The sequence below is a fragment of the Rhinoderma darwinii genome, chromosome 3 (genome assembly GCF_050947455.1).
Source record: "Rhinoderma darwinii isolate aRhiDar2 chromosome 3, aRhiDar2.hap1, whole genome shotgun sequence".
Classification (NCBI taxonomy): Eukaryota; Metazoa; Chordata; class Amphibia; order Anura; family Rhinodermatidae; genus Rhinoderma; species Rhinoderma darwinii.
Window position 1 is genome coordinate 408,162,472 of NC_134689.1, and position 23,461 is coordinate 408,185,932.

Genomic DNA, 23,461 nt, shown 5'->3' on the forward strand with positions numbered 1-23,461 from the left:
GTTGTCTGGCCCCCGGGTGCCATCTCAAGCATCAGCAGGCCCCCACAATTGCATGGGGGCTGCTGATGTGCTATATACCCCCTTCATGCGGAGATCGCAATCGAGCTCCACATTTAACGGGTTAATTGCCAAAATCAGCGGCAATGAGACGCTGATCGGCAACAGTGGAGTGTCAGCTGTCAGGGACAGCTGACGTCCCGGTTCCCGATGCACACTGCCACAGACACTGTCACCGACAGTGTGCATCGCGAACGGCAGTGACGTCCTGTCACTCTGACAGGAAGTCTATCAGGAGGCTGGTCCTGATAGGCTTCCGTACATGGCAGACACGGAGGCCATTCAGTGGCGGATTAAGTAGACCATAGGCCCTGGGCTGTTACCCATAGTTGGGCCCCCCTTCTCCACCGCCGCCCTGTAACTATTGTTAACACTTCCTTTTTGTCCAGACATTAACAAATGGGTGTTACTACTTCCCTTGTCAAAAGGCTGTGTCCCCACATACTGACAGTCTCCAACCTTCGCTGACAGTATCGCACCCTGTAGGGACACATTCTCCTGACAAGGGGAATAGTAACACTTATTTGTCTATCAGTCCTGGACTGCACAAAGACTCTGTAAAATACAAGGATTTCCTATAATAAACATGTCAGTAGAGATGACAGATTATCTATAAATCTAGTGACTCACAGGTGACGACGTAGTTTTTTTCCTCTTCTCCATCCAGTCCAGACTTCATGACGACTTTTCCCGGCCATGACCCATTTCTGCAGAATTTGCCACTCAGATGTCTTTGGCTCCTCACTTTTCCAACATTTCCACACCTATAAACAAAGATAATATTATCATGGTGCCACACACTGTGCCCCTAAATATAATAGCACCAAACACTGCACCCCTGAATAAAATAGTACAAACACTGTGCCCCTAAATATTATAGCACCATAGACTGCGCCCCTGAATATAATTGTGTCAAACACTGTAGATAGCACCACACACAGCCCCCTGTAAATAGCGCTACACAGTCCTCCCCCTCTGTAAATAGCGTCACATAGCCCTCCCCCTCTTGTATATAGTGCTACACAGCAATCCCCCTTAGATATAGTGATACACAGCGCTCACTTCTATATAGTGCTATACAACAATCCCCCCTTGTATATTGTTCTACACAGCGTCTCCCCCCTTGGACCTGCAGCTCTTGTAATTGCTCAGTATAATGTCCCCCGTAGCTGCCCCCACAGTATATTGCCACCCATAGCTGCCCCCACAGTATAATGCCCTTCATAGCTGCCTCTACACAGTATAATGCCTCCATAGTTGCAACACAGTATAATGCCTCCATAGCTGTGACACAGTATAATGCCTCCATAGCTGCGACACAGTATAATGTCCCCATAGCTGCTACACAGTAATAATGCCCTCATAGCTGTGACACAGTATAATGCCCTCATAGCTGTGACACAGTATAATGCCCCCATAGCTGCGACACAGTATAATGCCTCCATAGCTGTGACACAGTATAATGCCCCCATAGCTGCGACACAGTACAATGCCTCCATAGCTGTGACACAGTATAATGCCCCCATAGCTGTGACACAGTATAATGCCCCATAGCTGCTACACAGTATAATTTCCCCATAGCTGCTACACAGTATAATGCCTCCATAGCTGCGACACAGTATAATGTCCCCATAGCTGCTACACAGTATAATGCCCCCATAGCTGCGACACAGTATAATGTCCCCATAGCTGCTACACAGTATAATGCCACCATAGCTGCGACACAGTATAATGCCTCCATAGCTGCAACACAGTATAATGCCTCCATAGCTGCGACACAGTATAATGCCTCCATAGATGCGACACAGTATAATGCCTCCATAGCTGCTACACAGTATAATTCCTCCATAGCTGCTACACAGTATAATTCCTCCATAGATGTGACACAGTATAATGTCCCCATAGCTGCGACACAGTATAATGTCCCCATAGCTGCGACACAGTATAATGTCCCCATAGCTGTGACACAGTATAATGCCCCCATAGCTGCGACACAGTATAATGCCCCCATAGCTGTGACACAGTATAATGTCCCCATAGCTGCGACACAGTATAATGCCCCATAGCTGCGACACAGTATAATGTCCCCATAGCTGCGACACAGTATAATGCCCCCATAGCTGCTACACAGTATAATGCCCCCATAGCTGCTACACAGTATAATGCCCCCATAGTTGCGACACAGTATAATGCCCCATAGCTGCGACACAGTATAATGCCCCATAGATGCGACACAGTATAATGCCCCATAGATGCGACACAGTATAATGCCCCCATAGATGTGAGTGACACAGTATAATGCCCCATAGATGTGAGTGACACAGTATAATGCCCCATAGATGTGAGTGACACAGTATAATGCCCCATAGATGTGAGTGACACAGTATAATGCCCCATAGATGTGAGTGACACAGTATAATGCCCCATATGAACGTACCTAATAAATAAATAAAAAAATAATTACTTACCTATCCCGGTTCCCACGACGGTGGGGGATGCTTCTCCTCTTCTGCACTGTGCTGTGAGTGACTCCGTGCAGACAGGCGCGATGACGTTACTACATCGCGCCTGCCTGCACCGAGCCGCTCACAGCAGAGCCTGTGCTCACAGGCTCCAGCATTCCACCCAACTGAATCTGCGTCCTGTGGACGCAGATTCAGTTGGAAGCGGGAAGCGCGGCAGCGCTGCATAGTTGCATAGTTTTTTAACATTGTGTGCGGGGGCGATGGGCCCCCTGGCAGCCTCGGGCCCCGGGCGGCCGCCCGAAACGCCCAAATAATAATCCGCCATTGAGGCCATTACTTGGCCACCGGTCGCCATGCTAGCCATCTGCAAACCTCACGATTTCATTGTGAGGTCTGCCGTTGTGCTAGTAACCTCTAATTTCAATCGATCACCGCAATTAAGGGGTTAATTGCCAAAATCAGCAGAAATAAGCCGCTGATCGGTATACAGTGGAGTGTCAACTGTCGGGGACAGCTGGCCTCACGGTTCCCTGGCACACTATCGCCGACAGTGTGCACCGGGAACCGCGCAGTAACTGTACGTCCCCGTGCGCTAAGACACTGGCCACCCGGACGTACTGTTGGGTCGTGGTGCGCCTAGGGGTTAATGATCCCTCATTATGATAATGAGGCACATGGTTTATATACTGCATGTACTGGTTGTGTCACTATGCTTGAAAAAGGTCCTATAGCAGGACGGAAACGTTGCAGCTGTTGACTGAATAAATCACATTCTATTTTGGAACCTTCGGAGTGCTGTGGGATTTCTTTCACTTATGCCTTACAATCCACGGATCTGGATTACCTGCTTGCACCATCTCCGTGTTGGAATTTGACGCAGTGTGCTGCTTATTTATATATATATATATATATATATATATATATATATATTATACACGCACATGGCCGATTGTAGCTGTTCTGCTGTCTAAGGGAAAAATTTTAAATGGTGCCCCCCCATCCGCCAAAAAATCATAAGAAATCCAAGTAGCCAACCTCTAAAATGCCCACAAAGATGGCCCCATACAGTATAATGCCCTATAGCAACTCCATACAGTATAATGTCCCAATAGCTGCTCTTATACAGTCTAATGCCCCATAGCTGCCATACACGGTATAATGCCCCCTTGCATTATAATGCCCCAACAGCTTCCCATACAGTATAATGCCCCTCTAGCTTCATCCTTACAGTATTATGCCCCCATACAGCATAATGGCCTCATACCGTATCATGCCCCCTTAGCTGCCACCATACACTATAATGGCCCCTCAGCTGCAACATATGGTATAATGTCACTATAGCTTCCGCCATACAATATAATGCCTTCATAGCTTCCTCCATACAGTATAGTACCCCCATAGCTGCCCCCATACAGTTGAATGCCGCTTTAGTTGCCACCATACAGTATAATGCCCCCTTAGCTGCCCCTATACATTATAATGCCCCTTTAGCTACCACCATACAGTATAATGCCCCCTTAGCTGCTCCAATACAGTATAATGCTTCATATCTGCCCCATACAGTGTAATTTCACCTCAGCTGCCCCCATACAGTATAATGCCCCCTTAGCTGCCCCTAGTGCCACTGCCCACATATAAAGTGCCAGTGCCCACGTTCATAGTGCCACACCCCCTAAAAGATAGGGTCACCCCCCTGTAGATATATCACTACCCCCTGCTGTAGCCATTGGCCGGGGATTCCGCTATGGACAGTGACATCAGGGATTCCCTCTATGATCTTAATCCCCGGCCACAGCATCGGCAATGCTCTGGCATGGGATTCCACTGTACCGGGGAGTCCTTTGTACTAATGCTGAAGCAGGGATCTGATGGTTCCCTGCTTCATCATTGGGTTCAATTGTATCTGCGTCCTGCGAAAGAAAGATACAGTTGACACCAGGAGTCCAGGACATACCACCGGCTGCCCGGATTGGAGGGCCCCCCCTCGAAATCTGGGACTGTCCCGTTGAATCTGGAATGTTTGGGAGGTATGTAACAACCACTCTCTGATTGACAGCATTCCATTACTAGGCTGGGGCTTAGTATTAGTCAGTAAAAAGACACTAACCCCCATTATTACCCCAGTACCCATCGCCACCAGGGGTACCGGAAAGATCCGGGTACGATACAGTACCCGACCATCTGAAGTGATGGCCGGGCAAAGGGGCGGCTGCAGGCTGGTACTGCTAGGCTGGGAAGGGCCAAAAACTGTGACCATCGTTTCAGATGGTCAGGTACTGGATTGCGTCCTGCTGTTCATGATACCCCTTCTAGCGTTGGGTACCGGGGTAATATTGGGAGTGTAACATCCACAGCCTGTCGCACTCACTTGCCCCCCGATGGCCACGGCCGCAAACTTCCATGTCCGTGTCGGCACCTCCCTCCCAGGAGAAGCCAGCGCTCGTATCCGCCCATTTCTGCACTGGTCTTTAAGGTGCGCGCGCGTGCTCGTTCCCGGCCTTAATGGACCAGTGAGCACATATTTATTTAATTAATTATCCCCACATCACCCTGGACAATAAGTAGGGCCCTGCCCTTTCACTCCTTGCCTGAGCGTTGTTATGTTTACCCATGTTAGTCTTGCAAATGGTCCCTTAGTCATATCCTGTTCCCAGTGTTCCCGTGCCCTGCTACCTGTATCCTGTATCCCGTGCTGTGTTTGTTCCTGTGCCCTTTCCAGTGTTGGAGTCGTGTAGTACCATCTGCCACACCTGCTGTCATTCACCACGTCTGGTGACGTCTGTCACGCCTGGTATCATCCGCCACGTTTTGCGTTATCTACCGTCAAGTTCCATCTGTGCTAAACCTCTACTACTGACAGGACTGTTACAGGTACTCCCATACTAGGACTTTGCATAGACTGTATATACTATTGTTTGGAGAGCTGCTACTCCGCTACGGCCTAGTGGGTCCACATACCCATCGTGGATCGTGACAGGCTGAGTGCTAGCCTTTTTACTGACTAACGCTAAGCCCTGCCTTAGTAATGGACGTCATCAAACAGACAACTGCCATTACTAAGGCGGTAATAAAGTATTAGAAAAACACAGAGTCATAAGATTTCTTTTATTGAAATAAAAACTCCCTTACACAATCCTCGCTAACCATTTTATTTTATTAAAAAAATAAAATAAAACATAAATCATCGAAGTAGTCCAACGAATCTTCGACGTAGTCGAAACGGTCCAGTGGAACCTGTAAAACAAAAATGAGCAATATGAAAAATAAAAAATAATTATAGTCATCCACAACAGTCTTCTGTCTTCTTTTTTACCCCATTTGTGGTGATAAACTGCCGTTTGGGCCCATGGGAGGGCTTAGAAGGAAAGTAGCGCTATGTGTTTGATGGAGTCCAGATTTTGCTGGATTGGTTTTCGGGTGCCATGTCGCATATGCAGAGCCCCAGAGATATCAAAGCAATGGAAACCCACCAGAAGTGACCCCCATCTTGGAAACTAAACCCCTCAAGGAATTGATTTATCGCTGTTGTGACCATTTTGACTGCTCAGTTTTTTTACAGCACGTATTTGAAATTGGGCTGTGAAATTAAAAAAATTGAATTTTTTCCAATAAGAGGTCATTTTTGATCAAAATTTCTTATTTTGACAGGTAACAAAATACCCAATTTTGTTGCCCAATTTGTCCTGAGTGTGGCAATAGCCCATTTGTGGTGATAAACTGCCGTTTGGGCCCATGGGAGGGCTCAGAAGGAAAGGACCACCATTTGGCCTATTGTAGCTTTTCTGGTGCTAAGTCATGTATGCAGAAGCCCCTGAGGTACCAGTACAGTTGAAACCCCCGAGAAGTGACCCCATTTTAAAAACTACACCCCTTAAGACATTCATCTAGAGGTGTAGTGAGCATTTTGACACAACAGGTATTGTTGAAAAAAGGTAATGCACAGCAGATGGTGCAGTGTGATATTTGCAATTTTCTATATACAGTATCTATGCCATTTCAGTGTCCAATATATTGTGCCCAGCATGCGCCACCAGAGATATACACCCTATAAACTGTAATGTGGGTTCCCCCAGGTACAGCAATACCTTACATGTGGCTGTTATCAGCTGCCTGGGCACACAGCAGTGCTCAGAAGGGAAAGATGAGGGGGATAAGCTGTGCGGAGTGCGTCAGGGTAGATGAAAAATCTAAGGGATGTATGATAAATTTTAAAACACTTTCATACAGAGCCCTGGTTTTTCGGGGCACGTGTCACATTGAGATATTGTGTCCTCCCTTATCCCTCTCTTATAGCAGACTTTGGACCTCTTTTGACTTTTTCCCTTCTTGCCAGTTTGGGGAACTTCTCCTGGAATGTGCTGCCCTGGTACGATGCGTGTGGCCTCGCTTCCAGAAGTACTGGGTGCCCCCCCCCTTCCTGGTCCCTAAAGATTAGGTTCTTGATAATGATGTGCATGGCCAGATTCTTATACCACACCACATGGCGCTGTGGGGCTTCAGGAATTGATCTGACAAGTCCACCCCTCCCATGTACCTATTGTAGTCCAGGATGCAGTCTGGTTTGGGGGTCTCTGTACTGGTACCTCGTACTGGTACATGGGTGCTGGTGTGGCCATTTATTGTTATCAATACAAGGACATCTCTCTTGTCCTTGTACTTGACACACAATATGTTGTTGCTAGATTGTGCCCTGCTCTCACCCCTTCCTCTTTGCCCAAGCAGTGTCTTAGGGAGGCCTCTCAGATTTCTTCTAGCCGTGCCGCATGCCGCAGGACTTCTAGATGCGAGGCACTTAAAGAGCGGGACGCTGGTATAAGAATTATCCAGGTAGAGGTGGTAACCCTGGTTCAGCAGTGGGTGCACCAAATCCCACACAATTTTTGCATTAACTCCCAGTAAAGGGGGGGGGGGGGGTATTCTGTGGGCTGAGTACTGGTGTCCTTCCCTTCATATATCCTAAATTTGTAGGTATACCCTGATGCAATCTCACACAGCTTATACATCTTCACGCCATACCTTGCCCTCTAGCTCGGCAGGTACTGGCAGAATTGAAGCCTCCCTTTAAAATGTACCAAGGACTCATCAATAGAAATACACTTCTCGGGGGTTTATGCTTGGGCAAACCGGGCACTGAAACGGTCTAATAGGGGTCTCCGTTTATACAAACGGTCAAAACTGGGGCCATCTCGGGGTGGGCACTGCTCATTATCAGTATAATGTAAGAAGCCAAGTATTGCCTCATTTATTTTTTTTAGGTTCCATTTCAGTTCTGAAGTTGCTTTGAGGGGCCTATATATTAGACACCCCCATCAAACACCCCATTTTAGAAACTAGACCCCTCATTGAACGCGGCTTTTAAGGGGTTAATCAGCGGGGACACAGCGATCAGTCCCCGCTATAGGATATGCAGCAACTGCTGTACAAGACAGCAGCTGATACAGCTCCTGCATGTGTCGGAAAGACGGCAGAAATGGCCGTTAATCCCGCAACGTAATATTCCGTCGCTGAGGGCGAACGGGGTGGTCAGCACGACGGAATATTACGTCGCTGAGCGTTAAGGGGTTAAAACATGAGGTTCTTATAAACATTTTTATCACATTGTATAAGTCCAGTAGCCACTTCTCGGAGGCCTCTTTTAATTGAGTCCCTACTCTATTAGGTGCAGCACTGCATGGCGGTCGCAGTCTAGAAGGAGATTACATTAGGGTTTCCACCTTTTTGCCCTCAGTTTGTCCACATGGAAAGGTGACATTTTTTATCTATTCACATGGTTGTGGTGTTGTGTGGTGGTCTATGTTGCTGTGGTATTGTGCATGTGGGGGAATGTGACATAGAGCCAAGATGGCCTCGCCTTTCAGCAGGGGTAATGTTGAGCTTTTGGGTTGCCCCCCTGCAGGTGCCTTGTTGCGGCGAAGGCGGCCGCCATGCAGTACTGCACCTAATAGAGTAGGGACTCAATTAAAATAGGTCGCCGTGAAGTGTTAAGTGGACTAATACATTCTGATAATTATTTTTCTAAGAACCTCCTGTTCATGTTTGTGCAGCAATAGATGAAGGTATAAAAGTGGATGTGCGCTCCATGTCTTGTTCTCACATGTTGGTAGTTAAGTCATGTAATGTGTTTATAAAGATCCATCAGTAATCCGCTTCATGTAGACGACCTTTCTTATTTTTAGTTGGTATATTACTCTTACTATTACTTTATAAGAAATGACTCGATACTTTACAGCTTTATGATATTTTATTGAGCTGATAATAAGAAAATAATGTTCGACCTTTCTGTGGACACTGGTGGAAGTGTCCTCCATGATTTTATAGGATGAAGTGGACTTCTTATATGGTCAGTGGTAGGCTTGGTGTTCACTGAGGTGAAGAGTTCTAATGGATGACCCTTCCAAGAAGAGATGGACCTGGCTGTGTGCCATCAAGAGGTCACGACCCTCCGGCTGTGTGCCATCAGGAGGTCGTCACCATCAGGCATTGTGCCATATCCAGATGTAAACTTCAGACTGGTGGCCATCACCTCAGTTCTTCACCACTGACAGCAGATGGTAGAGAATAGACAAACCCAACAGTGTGGTCATAAGGTGGCAAGAAGGTGAGATGCTGATGACTTCAGGAGGCGTTACTCAACCTGTAATCTGGATGAAATAGTGATGGTTCAGGAACAGGTGAGCACTTGTGATGACTGAGGCATTTTTGCTCACCTCAGTCTTCTTCGCCTCTTAAGCATCCCCAGAAAGATCTTCTTCTCGCTCTTGTGCGTCTGGGTTCGGATGTACTGGGTTCTGGTGTTCTGGGTTCCGGTGTTCTGGGTTGTTGACGTTGATAGACCAAAATCCTCTCCTCATGACTATTAGAAGAAGGAGCTTTGCGTCCTATGTTGTCAGGAGGTATTGACTGGGCCCAGACGATGTTACTGAATGCCACATTATACTTGCGTTTTGGTGACTCTTTCACATCGTGTAGAGCAGAAGCAATAGGTTCACTTGGAACATTCTGTGATACAGATTTATGATGTATTTCTGATGTTCTTGGTTCTGGTGTTCTGGGCTCTGGTGTTCTGGATGGTTGACGTTGATAAACCAGAATCCTCTCCTTATGACTATTAGTAGAAGGAGCTTTGCGTCCTATGTTGTCAGGAGGTATTGACCGGGCCCAGACGATGTTACTGAATGCCACATTATACTTGGGTTTTGGTGTCTTTTTCACATCCTGTGGAGCAGAAGCCGTGGATGGTCCAGGACGTTCCTTGTTAGACAGGACTGGTGTACTCCTGGATTCTTGTACCCGAAATTCAGGGGTATAAATCGTCTCCTTACAAGCTTCTTGGTCTTTCAGAACATTTTCTTTTTCAGGAATATGACTTTGTTTGGTTGTGTCCTTGGCTTCAGCTGTACTTGTCAGAGGTGATTCTGTGTTTGGTTCTTCATCAGAATCAGAGGGCTCCTCCTCCTCCTCCTCCTCCCTCTCACTCAGGACAGGCACTATAGCCAAGGACAGTATAAGGACGAATGGTGACATCATGATGACACAGGCCACGCCATTGATGAGCCGAGCATGAAGTTTGATCTCACATTCAGAGGGGTCTTTTTTGGGAACCACAGGTGGTGGGTTGTCCTGCAATGGAAAGAGGAATAATAAAATCTTGTAGATATTAGGTTACCGCGCCATTTGTGTTCTTGCTGCGCCATTTTATCATCTCCTTTTCTTGTGTTGAATCTGCACATTTTTACCTACCCCAAAGACCATTGCATTTTTCCAGTTGTAGAACCTCTGTAATATAATCGGCTTCTCACGGGGGGCAATAAATTCATTTGGAACATTCTGTAAAACAGATTTATGATATATTTATGACATGTGACATGACTGTCGCCATCACTATCTTAACCCCTTAAAAACACAGCCTATTTCGGACCAAAGGAGGCAGCGATATTTTTGTTTTGTTTTTCCTTCTTCGTATTCTGAAAGTCATAATCTTTATTTGGTTTTCAGTCTATGGAGTCATATGAGGGCTTATTTTTTTTTAGATAAAGACGTACATTTTAATGGCAACATTTTGGGGTACATATAATGTATTGTATTCGTTTTATTAACTTTCTTTTGGTGGGAGAGAGGAAAAAATCAGCAATTCTACCATTGTTTTTTGGATTTTGTTTTTACAGAGTTCAACGTGCGCTATAATTGACATAATAAATTTATTCTAAGCGATACCAAATGTATATATTTTTTCATGATTTTCCACTTTTGCTCAATAAGAATCCTTTTTTTTTTAGAAAATATTTTATTGTGTTGCTGCATTTAAAGACCCCTATCATTTTTATTTTTTTTTCCAAAGGAGCTCTATGTTGTCTTATGTTTTGCAGGACGAGTTGTAGTTTTTATTGGTACCATTTTGGGGTACATACTATATTCTTTTCACTTGTATTTCAGTTTCATTCAGAGGCGGGATGATCAAAAAACAGCAATTTTGCTGTTGATTTTTAGTATATTACGAAGGCAGTGATACCAAATATGTATAGGTTTTTTTTACATTTTTTGCAGCTTTTCTAAAATAAATGGCTTTGTACAGGGAAAAAACAGCGACTTTCAGGTAGTTTTAAATATTTTTACAAAATGTTTTTAACTTTTATTGTTCGTCCCACATGGGACTTGAACATCTGACTTTCTGATTACTTATATAATACATTATGTAACACTTCTGTATTGCAATGCATTATATGTGTCAGTGTAAAACTGGCAGGCAGCTTATTAGGCTTCCGTTTATGCCAGACCTGCCATAGCAACCCACCGGCACACCGCGATCCGTTTTCATGAGCCCGGTGGAGTGACAGAGGGAGGCCACTAAGGGGTTAAAAGTTCAGGATCAGAGTTTTCTCCATTCCCGGCGGTTAGAGTCTCTGCTATCACAGCATTGTAATACTACAGCAGCTCGCGTTAACTTACTGCAAGCCATGACGTATTATTACAGAGTAGGGTGGAAGGGGTTAAAATCGGGATGGTCACCATAGTAACACAGCAGAAATACCCGTTCTACCCACAACTTATACAGGGACTTTACCCTATAGGGTCCCTGAATAATAAGCCCCAACAATAGAGAAGCTGCTTACCCCAATGCACCACTCTCGTGTCCTTGTATGTCCAGGAGGAACGTACGGGTCCCCAACTGGGTCAGATAGAAATCCCTACAACACAAGTGATAGATGTAATGTAGACTCTATTCTATCCCGTGCAGGTAATAGGATTATTACATCTATATTCCTGTACAGCTGATTATTAGGATCTCCTCATCTACTTTATGTCTATTGTTTCTATGAAGAGCCGACATTTCCTGATAATAAATATTATACTGGTGATACAACCAGATACAAGCAAGTAACTCACCCCAAAGAGCTGGAATACGACCCGTATATGTGGAACCACGTCCTCAGACTGGAAATCCTGAAAGACAAGAAGTGGCTGTAATACCCCGGATATGAGGGGTTTGGTTGGACACCCAGTTTTTTCAGATTGTTGGTCCCACAAAGACAAGGTTTTGGCGGGAGCCCCCACTACTAGTGACCTAAATAATGAACTGCCCCCGAAATCACCGGACGACCACTGTTCTCAATGCCGGCCTGTTGTCCTCCAGAGCTGAGAGACATATTATATGAGATTCTCAGCAGCAGCTAGTAGAGGGGGGTTCTGAGTGGGGGTGACCCCTCTATCAGCAAAATGGAGTAAAGGACACCAGGCAACCCCTCTAATAGGACGTTTTGTCAGAAATCAGTAGAAAGTTGTTGCGTTACCTCAAAGTTCCATGTTTTCTGGGGCTCGGAGGGACCATCATAGAATGGAAGATATTTAATCCAGAAGAAATGGTCCTGTAAGAGACAATATGATCATTATAGTCCTATATCTCCTGCATAGAAGAGCGCAGTATATTTATATATATGGTGAAGAATGTTCTAGAGGCCCAGAATGTAGCCAATCACAGTGCAGAAGCCAGTGACATCACACAACGTCTATTCCCATTCCCCCCAAGTTCTACAAGGAACGTCTGCGTCCCCGTCATCCATGAAAAGAATATTCCATATATAATATCAGAAGAAGTTGTGGATTTACCTCCAGCGTCCATGGAATCAGGTTGTTGGTTGGACTTTCATATGATGGAAGGTGATGAGTCCAGTATGAAAAGTCCTGCAAGAGACAAAATCATCATTATAGTCACCTCCATCCCATACAGAGCAGTGTATATGTATATATGTGCCCCCTATAGATATATATAGTGTACAGACCCCAAACTTATATCCGCTCTGACCATTCACATCCTCTGTATATTCTCCTGTCATATCTCCCCCTTTATAGCAGATAATTTCTCCCCCCCCAATCACCTGACCCTGCCGCAGCCGATTCCAAGTGACAGCCATATTGAATAAGGGAAACATACTCACCGGCAGTGTACCGCAATGTACGGGGTAGATCAAGTTCAAAGACAGAAAAAATAGGATAATCCTCATTTTCTCCAATACTTCAAAGGGTCTCTCAGCACCAAGATGCCAATGAGATAGAAGCTGCAGGTGGGCGGAGCCACCTTATATACCCCCAGCTGTGACATCACAATGTCTTCTGTGACATCACAATTCTCTTTGTGACATCACAATTCTCTTTGTGACATCATCACCGACCACACAATACCGCATGACATGATCACACACCACTAGACATCATGTGACTCTGAGACTATGGGCCTCATGTATCATAACCGTCTAATAGAAAAAATGTCCTTGTTGTCCATAGCAATCAATCACAGAGCAGCTTTCATTGTAGCACAACAGTTAGGAGATGAGAGCTGCACTGTGATTGGTTGCTATGGGTAACTAGGACAGTTTTCCTCTTATACAGTGTGGATACATGAGGCCGCCATCTTTGAATGATCTTCCTGAACCATTAAAAATGAGAATTATCGTCTTCAGTATGGAGGTACACTATGGAGGGGTCACATAGAAACATCAACATGGCCCTTCTCCTTGTGTGGACCCTAAAAAATCAACAACTCATCTACTCTCCAATATATATCTATCATCCTACTACATCTCATTATCCCCTACACAACCTTACATTCATCCAGAGACCTCGATACCTAACAAGTGTGGCCCCCCCTGTGGAGCTGCAGATGTGGGGACGGAGGCAGGAGAGGGGCCCAGCGTCTAGATACCCCTCCCCCAGACACTGACTTTGGACTCAGGAATTGTCCCTTGGGTAATGGCTCCGCTCTGGACCTTACTGCACTGACGTGGCCCAATACTGAGTTACAGACTATGGACTTGTCACTATAAGAGGGGGTCACATTTACCCCATTTACTTATTGTTGGGCTTTAAAGGGACAGTAGCAAGGACCCATAATTAAGTCCAGGACATTATCATTATTGTTACCCCCTCCTCCATCACCTCACCCTGTCGCAGCTGATTCTAGGCACCCGCCATATGTAATAATAGAGATGTACTCACCGGCAGCGTACCGCAATGTACGGGGTAGATCAAGTTCAAAAACAGGAGTAATAGGATAATCCTCATTGTCTCCAAAACGTCAAGGGGTCTCTCAGCACCAAGATGTCAAAGAGATACAAGCTGCAGGTGCACGGAACCCCCTTATATACCCCCCATTGTGACATCACAATAGCCTCTGTGACATCATCACCCACCACACAACACCACGTGACATCATCACCCACCACACAATACCACATGACGTCATCACCCACCACACAATACCGCATGACATCATCACCCACCACACAATACCACGACATCATCACCCACCACACTACCCTCTGTGACGTCACCCACCAAACAATAACACGTGACATTATCACCCATCACACTACCCTGTGTGACATCATCACCCACCACACAATATCACATATGACTAAATTAATGAAAGCAAGAAAAGATAGCAGGATCAAAATAGCGCACACCCAATACAAATAGTTTGAAAAAAGAAAAAACTTTTATTGATCCAAAACATATATATATGACACACAAATAAAAACATTTAAAAACATGTATGAACAGAAGCCCATGTGTAGATAAACAGGGCAAAACTACAGTCACTATACTTGTCTCAATAGGACAATAATATACCAATAGATGGATAGTACTGGGTAAATATAAAGCCTCTACTCAACAACATACAATAATCCCAAGAACCAGAAACCTGGGATTACCTGGTGCTCCGCATGCCAAGAATTGCAGCTACACAAGGGATAAAGCTGGAGAATGAATTACAAGCAGGCACCAGAAAACAGATAGAAAACAGAAAGAGTAGACGCCAAATATTTGAAGCACCCCGAATATCAGGTACGCATAACCCAGGAGTGCTGAAGTAAGGGAACTACCCCACGCGTATCGCTGCTTTACATTGCAGCTTCCTCAGGGGAAATAGAATGCCACACACAATACCACATGACATCATCAGCCACCACACTACCCTCTGTGACATCACGCACCACATGACACCACGTGACATCATCACTCAGCACAAGACATCATGTGACCAGCACAATTTCCAGATTTAGTCATTTCTATAGTAAAATCTTGAGTTTCTTGTACTGTCCCTGGACATTGGGGAGTGCTGGTGACGTGTGTGACAGTGCCATAGTGAGACTTCTCTTCTCCTGTATACCAGGATATATGATAAGGCCACATGCACACGCTGCGGAAGATACGCACTAAAACCGCAGCAATACTCAGGAAACGTGAGGTAAAAACTGTACCCAATCATGCGTTTTTCTATACGTTTCTTTACGTTTTGATGCTATTTTCGCCGCGTTTTCATGCTGCGGGTTTTGGCGTGATTTTCCACAGCACTAGACAGATATAATTTGCAAGGGGAAACACAAAATAAATTGACATGCTGCGGATTCTAAAAATCACATTGCTGGTCAATTTTCTGTCCCGAAAAATACTGCAGCGAGTACATGAGATTTCCTGGAATCTCATTGACTATGCTGGTACTGGATTACGCCTTCCGCGCGGCATAGCCACACGTATACGCATCGTGTACATTGAGCCTTACGCTGCCGTTACAGGGTGTATACATGTAGTATATGTCTCGGGACGCCATGTTGGTTGGGGGGTGCCAGTCTCTGGCTATTAGTCAGAAGTTTAGCAGTGTGGCTGGCGCCATATTCCTGCAGTGTCGGGTGAGGGGCAGAATGTAGCCGGTGCTGCTCCCATGGAGGGGAGGGATTTCAGTTACTATGGTAACATCAGTAATAAATATGGAGGAGCAGCGTTGACTTTTCAGGACTAATAAATAATCGTATTAATTGTGTAACGTTCCCGCACCCCCGCTCGCCGTTCTCTATATGTGGACGTTACGTTATCAGGTGTAAACAGAGAAGAGGAATGATGCCATAATGCCGTTTTTCTATGTCATGTGACCAATGTTCATTATATTATTTTCTATCCATAGCTGGAGCTCTGTTATTACTGATGCAGCGTGTGAGGAGATAAGATATTTTATAATAAACAATTCTCTCCTCACGACTCGTATCTGACTCGTATGTCGGAAAAGTAGAATAGGCCTGACCACCAAATATTTCACTGTATTTACACCGGACAACTGACATATATACATTACTAAATCTCCCCCGTACAGCTCCAAACATGATAAATCACTGGCTGCCTGCACCACCACTAGGGGGAGCTGCTTCAAATGGATTTATACAGATAGCGCTGAACTCAATGGAAGCTGTAAACATCTCTATGTAGTGAGCTCCCCCTAGTGGTGGCTGCAGGAAATACTTTGGCTCTTTGTCGGGAAACAGGAGGATCAGTGCCGGCCCCCCCTCACCTCGGGCCCCGTAGCAGTGACGTGGTCTGCCTCTATGGTGTGTACAGCACTGAGTATATGTAGCTATTATGTATATGTACAGTATATAGTAGTAATAGTTACATATCCTATATATATGGGTTTGCATCAACAAAATCCCAATTCCAATACAGGTGATTTTTTTAGGCCATCCAGTGGCGGATTATCATTAGGGCGTTTCGGGCGGTCGCCCGGGGCCCAAGACTGCCAGGGGGCCCAAGGAGCCTATGACGGCCCGAACCCCCTCATGCCCAGTGGCGTCGCTAGCACCGGAGGGAGCCCCGGTGCCAGGACCGCACCTGTCAGGCGAGGGGAGCTTTGCTTCTACTTAGCAGCCGTGGTCTGTGCTGCTTTAGAAGCTCCCCCTCCAGCCCCCCTTCCCTGCTCTAAACATCTCTGCTGCTAGCTGTCGGGACATGGGGGAGGGGAGACTGTCGGCGGGCTCTGTGCTGTGAGCAGGAGAAGAGCTGCAGTGAAGACATAAAAGGTAAGTGCATGTGTGTTTAATATCCATATTCATGTGTGTTTAATGTCCATATTCATGTATGTTTAATGTCCATATTCATGTATGTTTAATGTCCATATTCATGTGTTTACAAGGTGTACTTTGTGTATAATGTGCATACTCGTGTATAATGTGCCTACTTAGTGTATAATGTGCATACTCGTGTGTACTTTGTGTACTATGCATACTTTGTGTATAATGTGCCTACTTTGTGTACTTTGTGCATAATGTGTGTACTTTGTGTACTGTGCGTACTTTGTGCATAATGTGCGTACTTTGTACTGTGCGTACTTTGTGCATAATGTGCGTACTTTGTGCGTACTTTGTGCATAATGTGCGTACTTTGTGCATAATGTGCGTACTTTGTGCATAATGTGGTACTTTGTGTACTGTGCATACTTTGTGCATAATGTGCCTACTTTGTGCATAATGTGCGTACTTTGTGCATAATGTGCGTACTTTGTGCATAATGTGCCTACTTTGTGCATAATGTGCCTACTTTGTGCATAATGTGCGTACTTTGTGTACTTTGTGCATAATGTGGGTACTTTGTGCATAATGTGCGTACTTTGTGTACTTTGTGCATAATGTGTGTACTTTGTGCATAATGTGCGTACTTTGTGCATAATGTGGTACTTTGTGTACTGTGCATACTTTGTGCATAATGTGCGTACTTTGTGTACTTTGTGCATAATGTGCGTACTTTGTGCATAATGTGCCTACTTTGTGCATAATGTGCGTACTTTGTGTACTTTGTGCATAATGTGCGTACTTTGTGCATAATGTGCCTACTTTGTGTACTTTGTGCATAATGTGGTACTTTGTGTACTTTGTGCATAATGTGCGTACCTTGTGCATAATGTGCCTACTTTGTGTACTTTGTGCATAATGTGCGTACTTTGTGCATAATGTGCATAATGTGCGTACTTTGTGCATAATGTGCGTACTTTGTGCATAATTTGCGTACTTTGTGCATAATGTGGTACTTTGTGTACTGTGCGTACTTTGTGCATAATGTGCCTACTTTGTGTACTTTGTGCATAATGTGCGTACTTTGTGCATAATGTGCGTACTTTGTGCATAATGTGCATACTTTGTGCATAATTTGCGTACTTTGTGCATAATGTGGTACTTTGTGTACTGTGCGTACTTTGTGCATAATGTGCCTACTTTGTGTACTTTGTGCATAATGTGGTACTTTGTGTACTGTGCATACTTTGTGCATAATGTGCATACTTTGTGCATAATGTGCGTACTTTGTGCATAATGTGCGTACTTTGTGCATAATGTGCATAATGTGCGTACTTTGTGCATAATGTGCGTACTTTGTGCATAATTTGCGTACTTTGTGCATAATGTGGTACTTTGTGTACTGTGCGTACTTTGTGCATAATGTGCCTACTTTGTGTACTTTGTGCATAATGTGCGTACTTTGTGCATAATGTGCGTACTTTGTGCATAATGTGCGTACTTTGTGCATAATTTGCGTACTTTGTGCATAATGTGGTACTTTGTGTACTGTGCGTACTTTGTGCATAATGTGCCTACTTTGTGTACTTTGTGCATAATGTGGTACTTTGTGTACTGTGCATACTTTGTGCATAATGTGCATACTTTGTGCATAATGTGCGTACTTTGTGCATAATGTGCGTACTTTGTGCATAATGTGCATAATGTGCGTACTTTGTGCATAATGTGCGTACTTTGTGCATAATTTGCGTACTTTGTGCATAATGTGGTACTTTGTGTACTGTGCGTACTTTGTGCATAATGTGCCTACTTTGTGTACTTTGTGCATAATGTGGTACTTTGTGTACTGTGCGTACTTTGTGCATAATGTGCATAATGTGCGTACTTTGTGCATAATGTGCCTACTTTGTGTACTGTGTGTACTTTGTGCATAATGTGCGTACTTTGTGCATAATGTGCGTACTTTGTGCATAATGTGCGTACTGTGTGTACTTTGTGCATAATGTGCCTACTTTGTGTACTAGTGTTTAGGTAGTGTTAGCAATAGTTACGGCGCGGCAGGGTGGTGGTGGAGAAGGGGGGCCCAAGTTTGGGTAACAGCCCAGGGCCCATGGTCTTCTTAATCCGCCACTGAGGCCATCCAACATACAGGACCCAGAAGGAGTACTAGGAGGGCAGGTCGCAGGAGGAATAGAACAAAGAAAATCACACCAACAGAGGACTATCATCCACTGTTTTGACACCCATACAATCATTGGTCTTGTTCAAAGGATTGTCTTTCTGTTTGGTTTGGAGTTGGATTTGTGTCATTTCATTAGGAGTTTAAAATTAAAAGTGTGGTTTAACGTACGTGGAGTAGACATACCTCCCAACTTTTGAATTCGGAAAAGAGGGACATTTTAAGCCACGCTTCCTAACCACGCCCAATATCCCACATAAACACATCAAATCACGGTCAGATCCTTCTTCAAATAACAAGCACACTGTCATGGACACAGGGTATGTGGACCCACTAGGCCGCTCCGCCGTAGCGGGGAGGCAGCTGACCAGGTCACAGTCTATGCGAAAGTCAATGGCAGACAGTAATGCTTGGGTACCTGAAATAGTCCGGACGGCGGCTGTGGCTACAGCACGGACAGAGGCTGGTGCGGCAGGTGGCGCCAGACGTGGCGGGCAGTATGCGATGAAGCAGAAGACACTGGACGTGGCAGATGACACTGGACGGGGCAGAAGACACTGGACGTGGCAGGAGACACTGGACGTGGCAGAAGACACTGGACGTGGCAGAAGACACGACTCCAACGCTGGTAGGCACAGGAACTGGAACAATACGGAATACAGGAACGGGTAACAGGGCATGGGTAACAGCTGGAACGGGAAACACTAAGGGACCATTTGCGAGATAGACTGGGATAGACTAACAACGCTCAGGCAAGGATTAGAAGGCCTGGGCCTTCTTATAGACCAGGAAATCATGGCAGTTGATGATGATGACTACTTCCTATTTGCGCGCTGGCCCTTTAAGGCTGGGCGCGAGCAAGTGCGCGCACCCTACGGGACTCAGCCGAACGGAGCGGAAGTGAGCGCTGGCGTCTCCTAGGAGGGAGATGGGGACCAGCGCTCATGGATCCATGGCCGCGGGCGTCGGGAGGTGAGTAAACCCGACGGCCTGCGGCCATGGACGCTACAGTATCCCCCCTCTTATGCCCCCTCTTCTTGGGGCCAGAGCGAGAGAGGAATTTTTTAATAAGAGCAGGAGCGCTGAGGTTCTCTTCTGGCTCCCAGGACCTCTCCTCAGGACAAAACCCTCTCCAGTCCACCAGATAGAAAATCCTTCCTCCTACCCTTTTGCAGTCCAGGATCTCTTTTACCTCGAATACATCAGAAGGACCGCTGGGGGCAACTGTGGAACTAGAAGTCTTGCTGTAGCGGTTCAGGACCACTGGTTTCAGGAGGGACACATGGAAGGAGTTAGGGATTCTGAGGGTAGGAGGCAGCCGCAGTTTATAGGAGACAGGGTTGATCTTTTGCAGAATATCGAAAGGACCAGGGAACCTGGGGGCGAACTTGTATGAGGGTAACTTCAAGCGAATGTTCCGAGAGGACAGACAGACTTTAGTCCCCGGAAGATACTGAGGCGGCTCTCTTCTCTTAGTATCTGCCTTTCGCTTCATGGGATCTACTGCCAGCAAAATAGAGGACCGGGTCTGTTGCCAGATTTGCAGGAAGTCCCCATATGCAGAGTCAGCAGCGGGTACCTGAGATGAAGTCGACACAGGAAGAGGGACTCTGGGATGTTGACTGTACACGATGTGAAACGGAGTGGAAGTGGTGGACTCACTTGTGTGGTTGTTGTATGAAAACTCGGCCCATGGAAGAAGCTGTACCCAGTTATCGTGCTGTGAAGAGATGAAGTGGCGGAGATAATCTTCCATGATCTGGATAATCCTCTCAACTTGCCCATTGGATTGGGGTGATAGGCAGAGGAAAAGTCCAAACTCACATCCAGGAGTTTACAGAGGGTTCTCCAGAACTTAGAGGTAAACTGAACCCCCCGGTCGGGCACAATGTGAAGAGGCAAGCCATGCAAGCAAAAGATGTGCTGAATGAAGAGACTCGCCAGTCGTGGAGCAGAGGTAGGCCGGTCAGCGGGATAAAATGTGCCATCTTAGAAAACCGGTCCACCACCACCCAGATGGTGTTGCATCCTGCTGAGGGAGGAAGGTCTGTGACGAAGTCCATTGCGATGTGCTGCCAGGGGGCACTGGGTACAGGCAGAGGTTGAAGCAGGCCTGCAGGCTTGAAGTCAGTCACTTTGTTAGAGGCACACACAGAGCAAGCAGAGACAAAGTCCAGAACATCTTTAGGTAGCGTGGGCCACCAGAAGTGACGGGCAATAAGGTCTTGGGTTTTACGGACACCAGCGTGCCCAGCTAGTTTAGAACTGTGTCCCCAGAGGATAATTATTTTTCTGTCAGCCAATCGAACAAAAGTCCTCCCCGGAGGGATATTTCTAAGCTGCAGAGGATTAGCGGTGACAACGCAGGATGGGTCTGTGATGGTCTGAAGGGACTCCACCGTGTCTTCCGTCTCAAATGATCTGGACAGGGCATCGGCCCTCACATTCTTGTCAGCGGGACGGTAGTGGAGCAGAAATTAGAAACGGGTGAAGAACAGCGACCACCTGGCTTGACGGGGATTTAGTCTTTGAGCGGACTGAAGGTAGGTGAGGTTCTTGTGGTCGGTGAAGATCAGGATGGGGTGAGCAGCGCCCTCCAGAAGATGTCTCCACTCCTCCAGGGCCAATTTGATAGACAGGAGTAATTGCGCTCGGCAGAAGAAAACAGTCTTGAGTAGTAGCCACATACCACTGCCTTTCCTTTGGAGCTCCTCTGGAACAGAAGTGCACCTGCACTAACAGAGCAGGCGTCCACTTCTAGTGAGAACTGCCGAAACACGTCAGGGTTATGGAGGATTGAAGCTGAAGTGAAGGCTTTCTTGAAGTGAAGGCTTTGCCTCTGGAGTCCACACCTTGGCGTTCACACCCTTATTGGTAAGGGTAGAGATGGGAGCCGTCAGAGAAGAAAAGTTCGGAATAAACTGCCGGTAGAAATTGGCGAATCCCAGGAACCGTTGTATGGCCCTTAGGCCTTGAGGACGTGGCCATTCCAGGACAGACTTTAGTTTCTCAGGGTCCATCTTAAGGCCTTGATCCGAGATGATGTAGCCCAGGAAGGGCAAAGACTTCTTTTCAAAGGTGCACTTTTCCAACTTGGCATACAAGCGATTCTCTCTTAGTCGCAGAAGAACTTGATGAACATGCCTCCGATGGGTCATCAGATCTGGGGAGAAAATTAAAATATCATCGAGATAAACTACAACACACATATAGAGGAGATCTCGGAAGATATCATTAACGAACTCCTGAAATACTGCGGGAGCGTTACGCAGTCCGAAGGGCATCACTAGGTATTCGTAGTGCCCATTGCGCGGGTGTTAAATGTCGTCTTCCATTTGTAAATTTTATCTACAACTAAGGGGCACGGCAATGGGGTCCAATATGCCCCTACGTATGCCAACATTTTTGTGGGCATGATGGAGGAGATGTTGATCTATGTATCCCACCACTTCACATATGTTCTGAGGTGGTGGCGATACATAGACGACATCTTCCTCATCTGGACTGACACGACAGAATCCTTTTTGGAATTCCACACCTTTTTTAATCAAATCGATCCAGACATTCAATTTACTTATACTTATTCGACTGAGATGATCCAATTCTTGGATGTCTCAATAAGCATTAAAAATGATGTCTTATACACTAGTCTATATACTAAGCAAACTGACCGTAACACATCATTGAAATTTGAAAGCTGTCATCCGAAAAAGATGATACACTCTCTTCTATACAGTCAAATGCTCAGGGCTATACGTATTGCGGATGATGATTCAGAATTGAATCAGACTCTTGATCAGATGATCCTAAACGTTAAACATAGAGGATATCCAAGACGACTGTTGAATACCTTTAAGGACCAGGTCAAGAACACTCCTAGAAATAATCTATTGGTTAATCCTAAACAGCGTATATCTCCTTCCCGTGTTCCGTTTGTGTCCACCTATCACGATCTTAGTGGAGAAGTGGCAAAGATTTTTAATAGACATTGGGGCATTATTAAGAACAGTTATAAACACATTGAATCGTTTAATAACGCACCCCTCATGTCATATAGACGTCGACAAAATTTACGTGACAAATTAGTCAATAGTCTGACACATCGAAAAACAGGACAACAGACACTCCTTAGACCGAAAAAAATGGGTAACTTTCCCTGTCTCTGTTGCATTAATTGTCGTCTTATGCATAGGGGGAATGTCTTTATTCATCCGCAAACACAAAGAGAGCACAGGATTAAACAATTTCTTACATGCGATTCGGATTGGGTTATTTACGTTCTCTGGTGCCCGTGTTCACTTCTATATGTCGGTGAAACCTCTTGTGATTTCAAGACACGTCTGAATAATCACAGATATTCCATACGTAAGAAGAAAAGTGATTTACCGGTAGCGAAACATTTCTCGGAACTTGGACACTCAGAAAAAGAT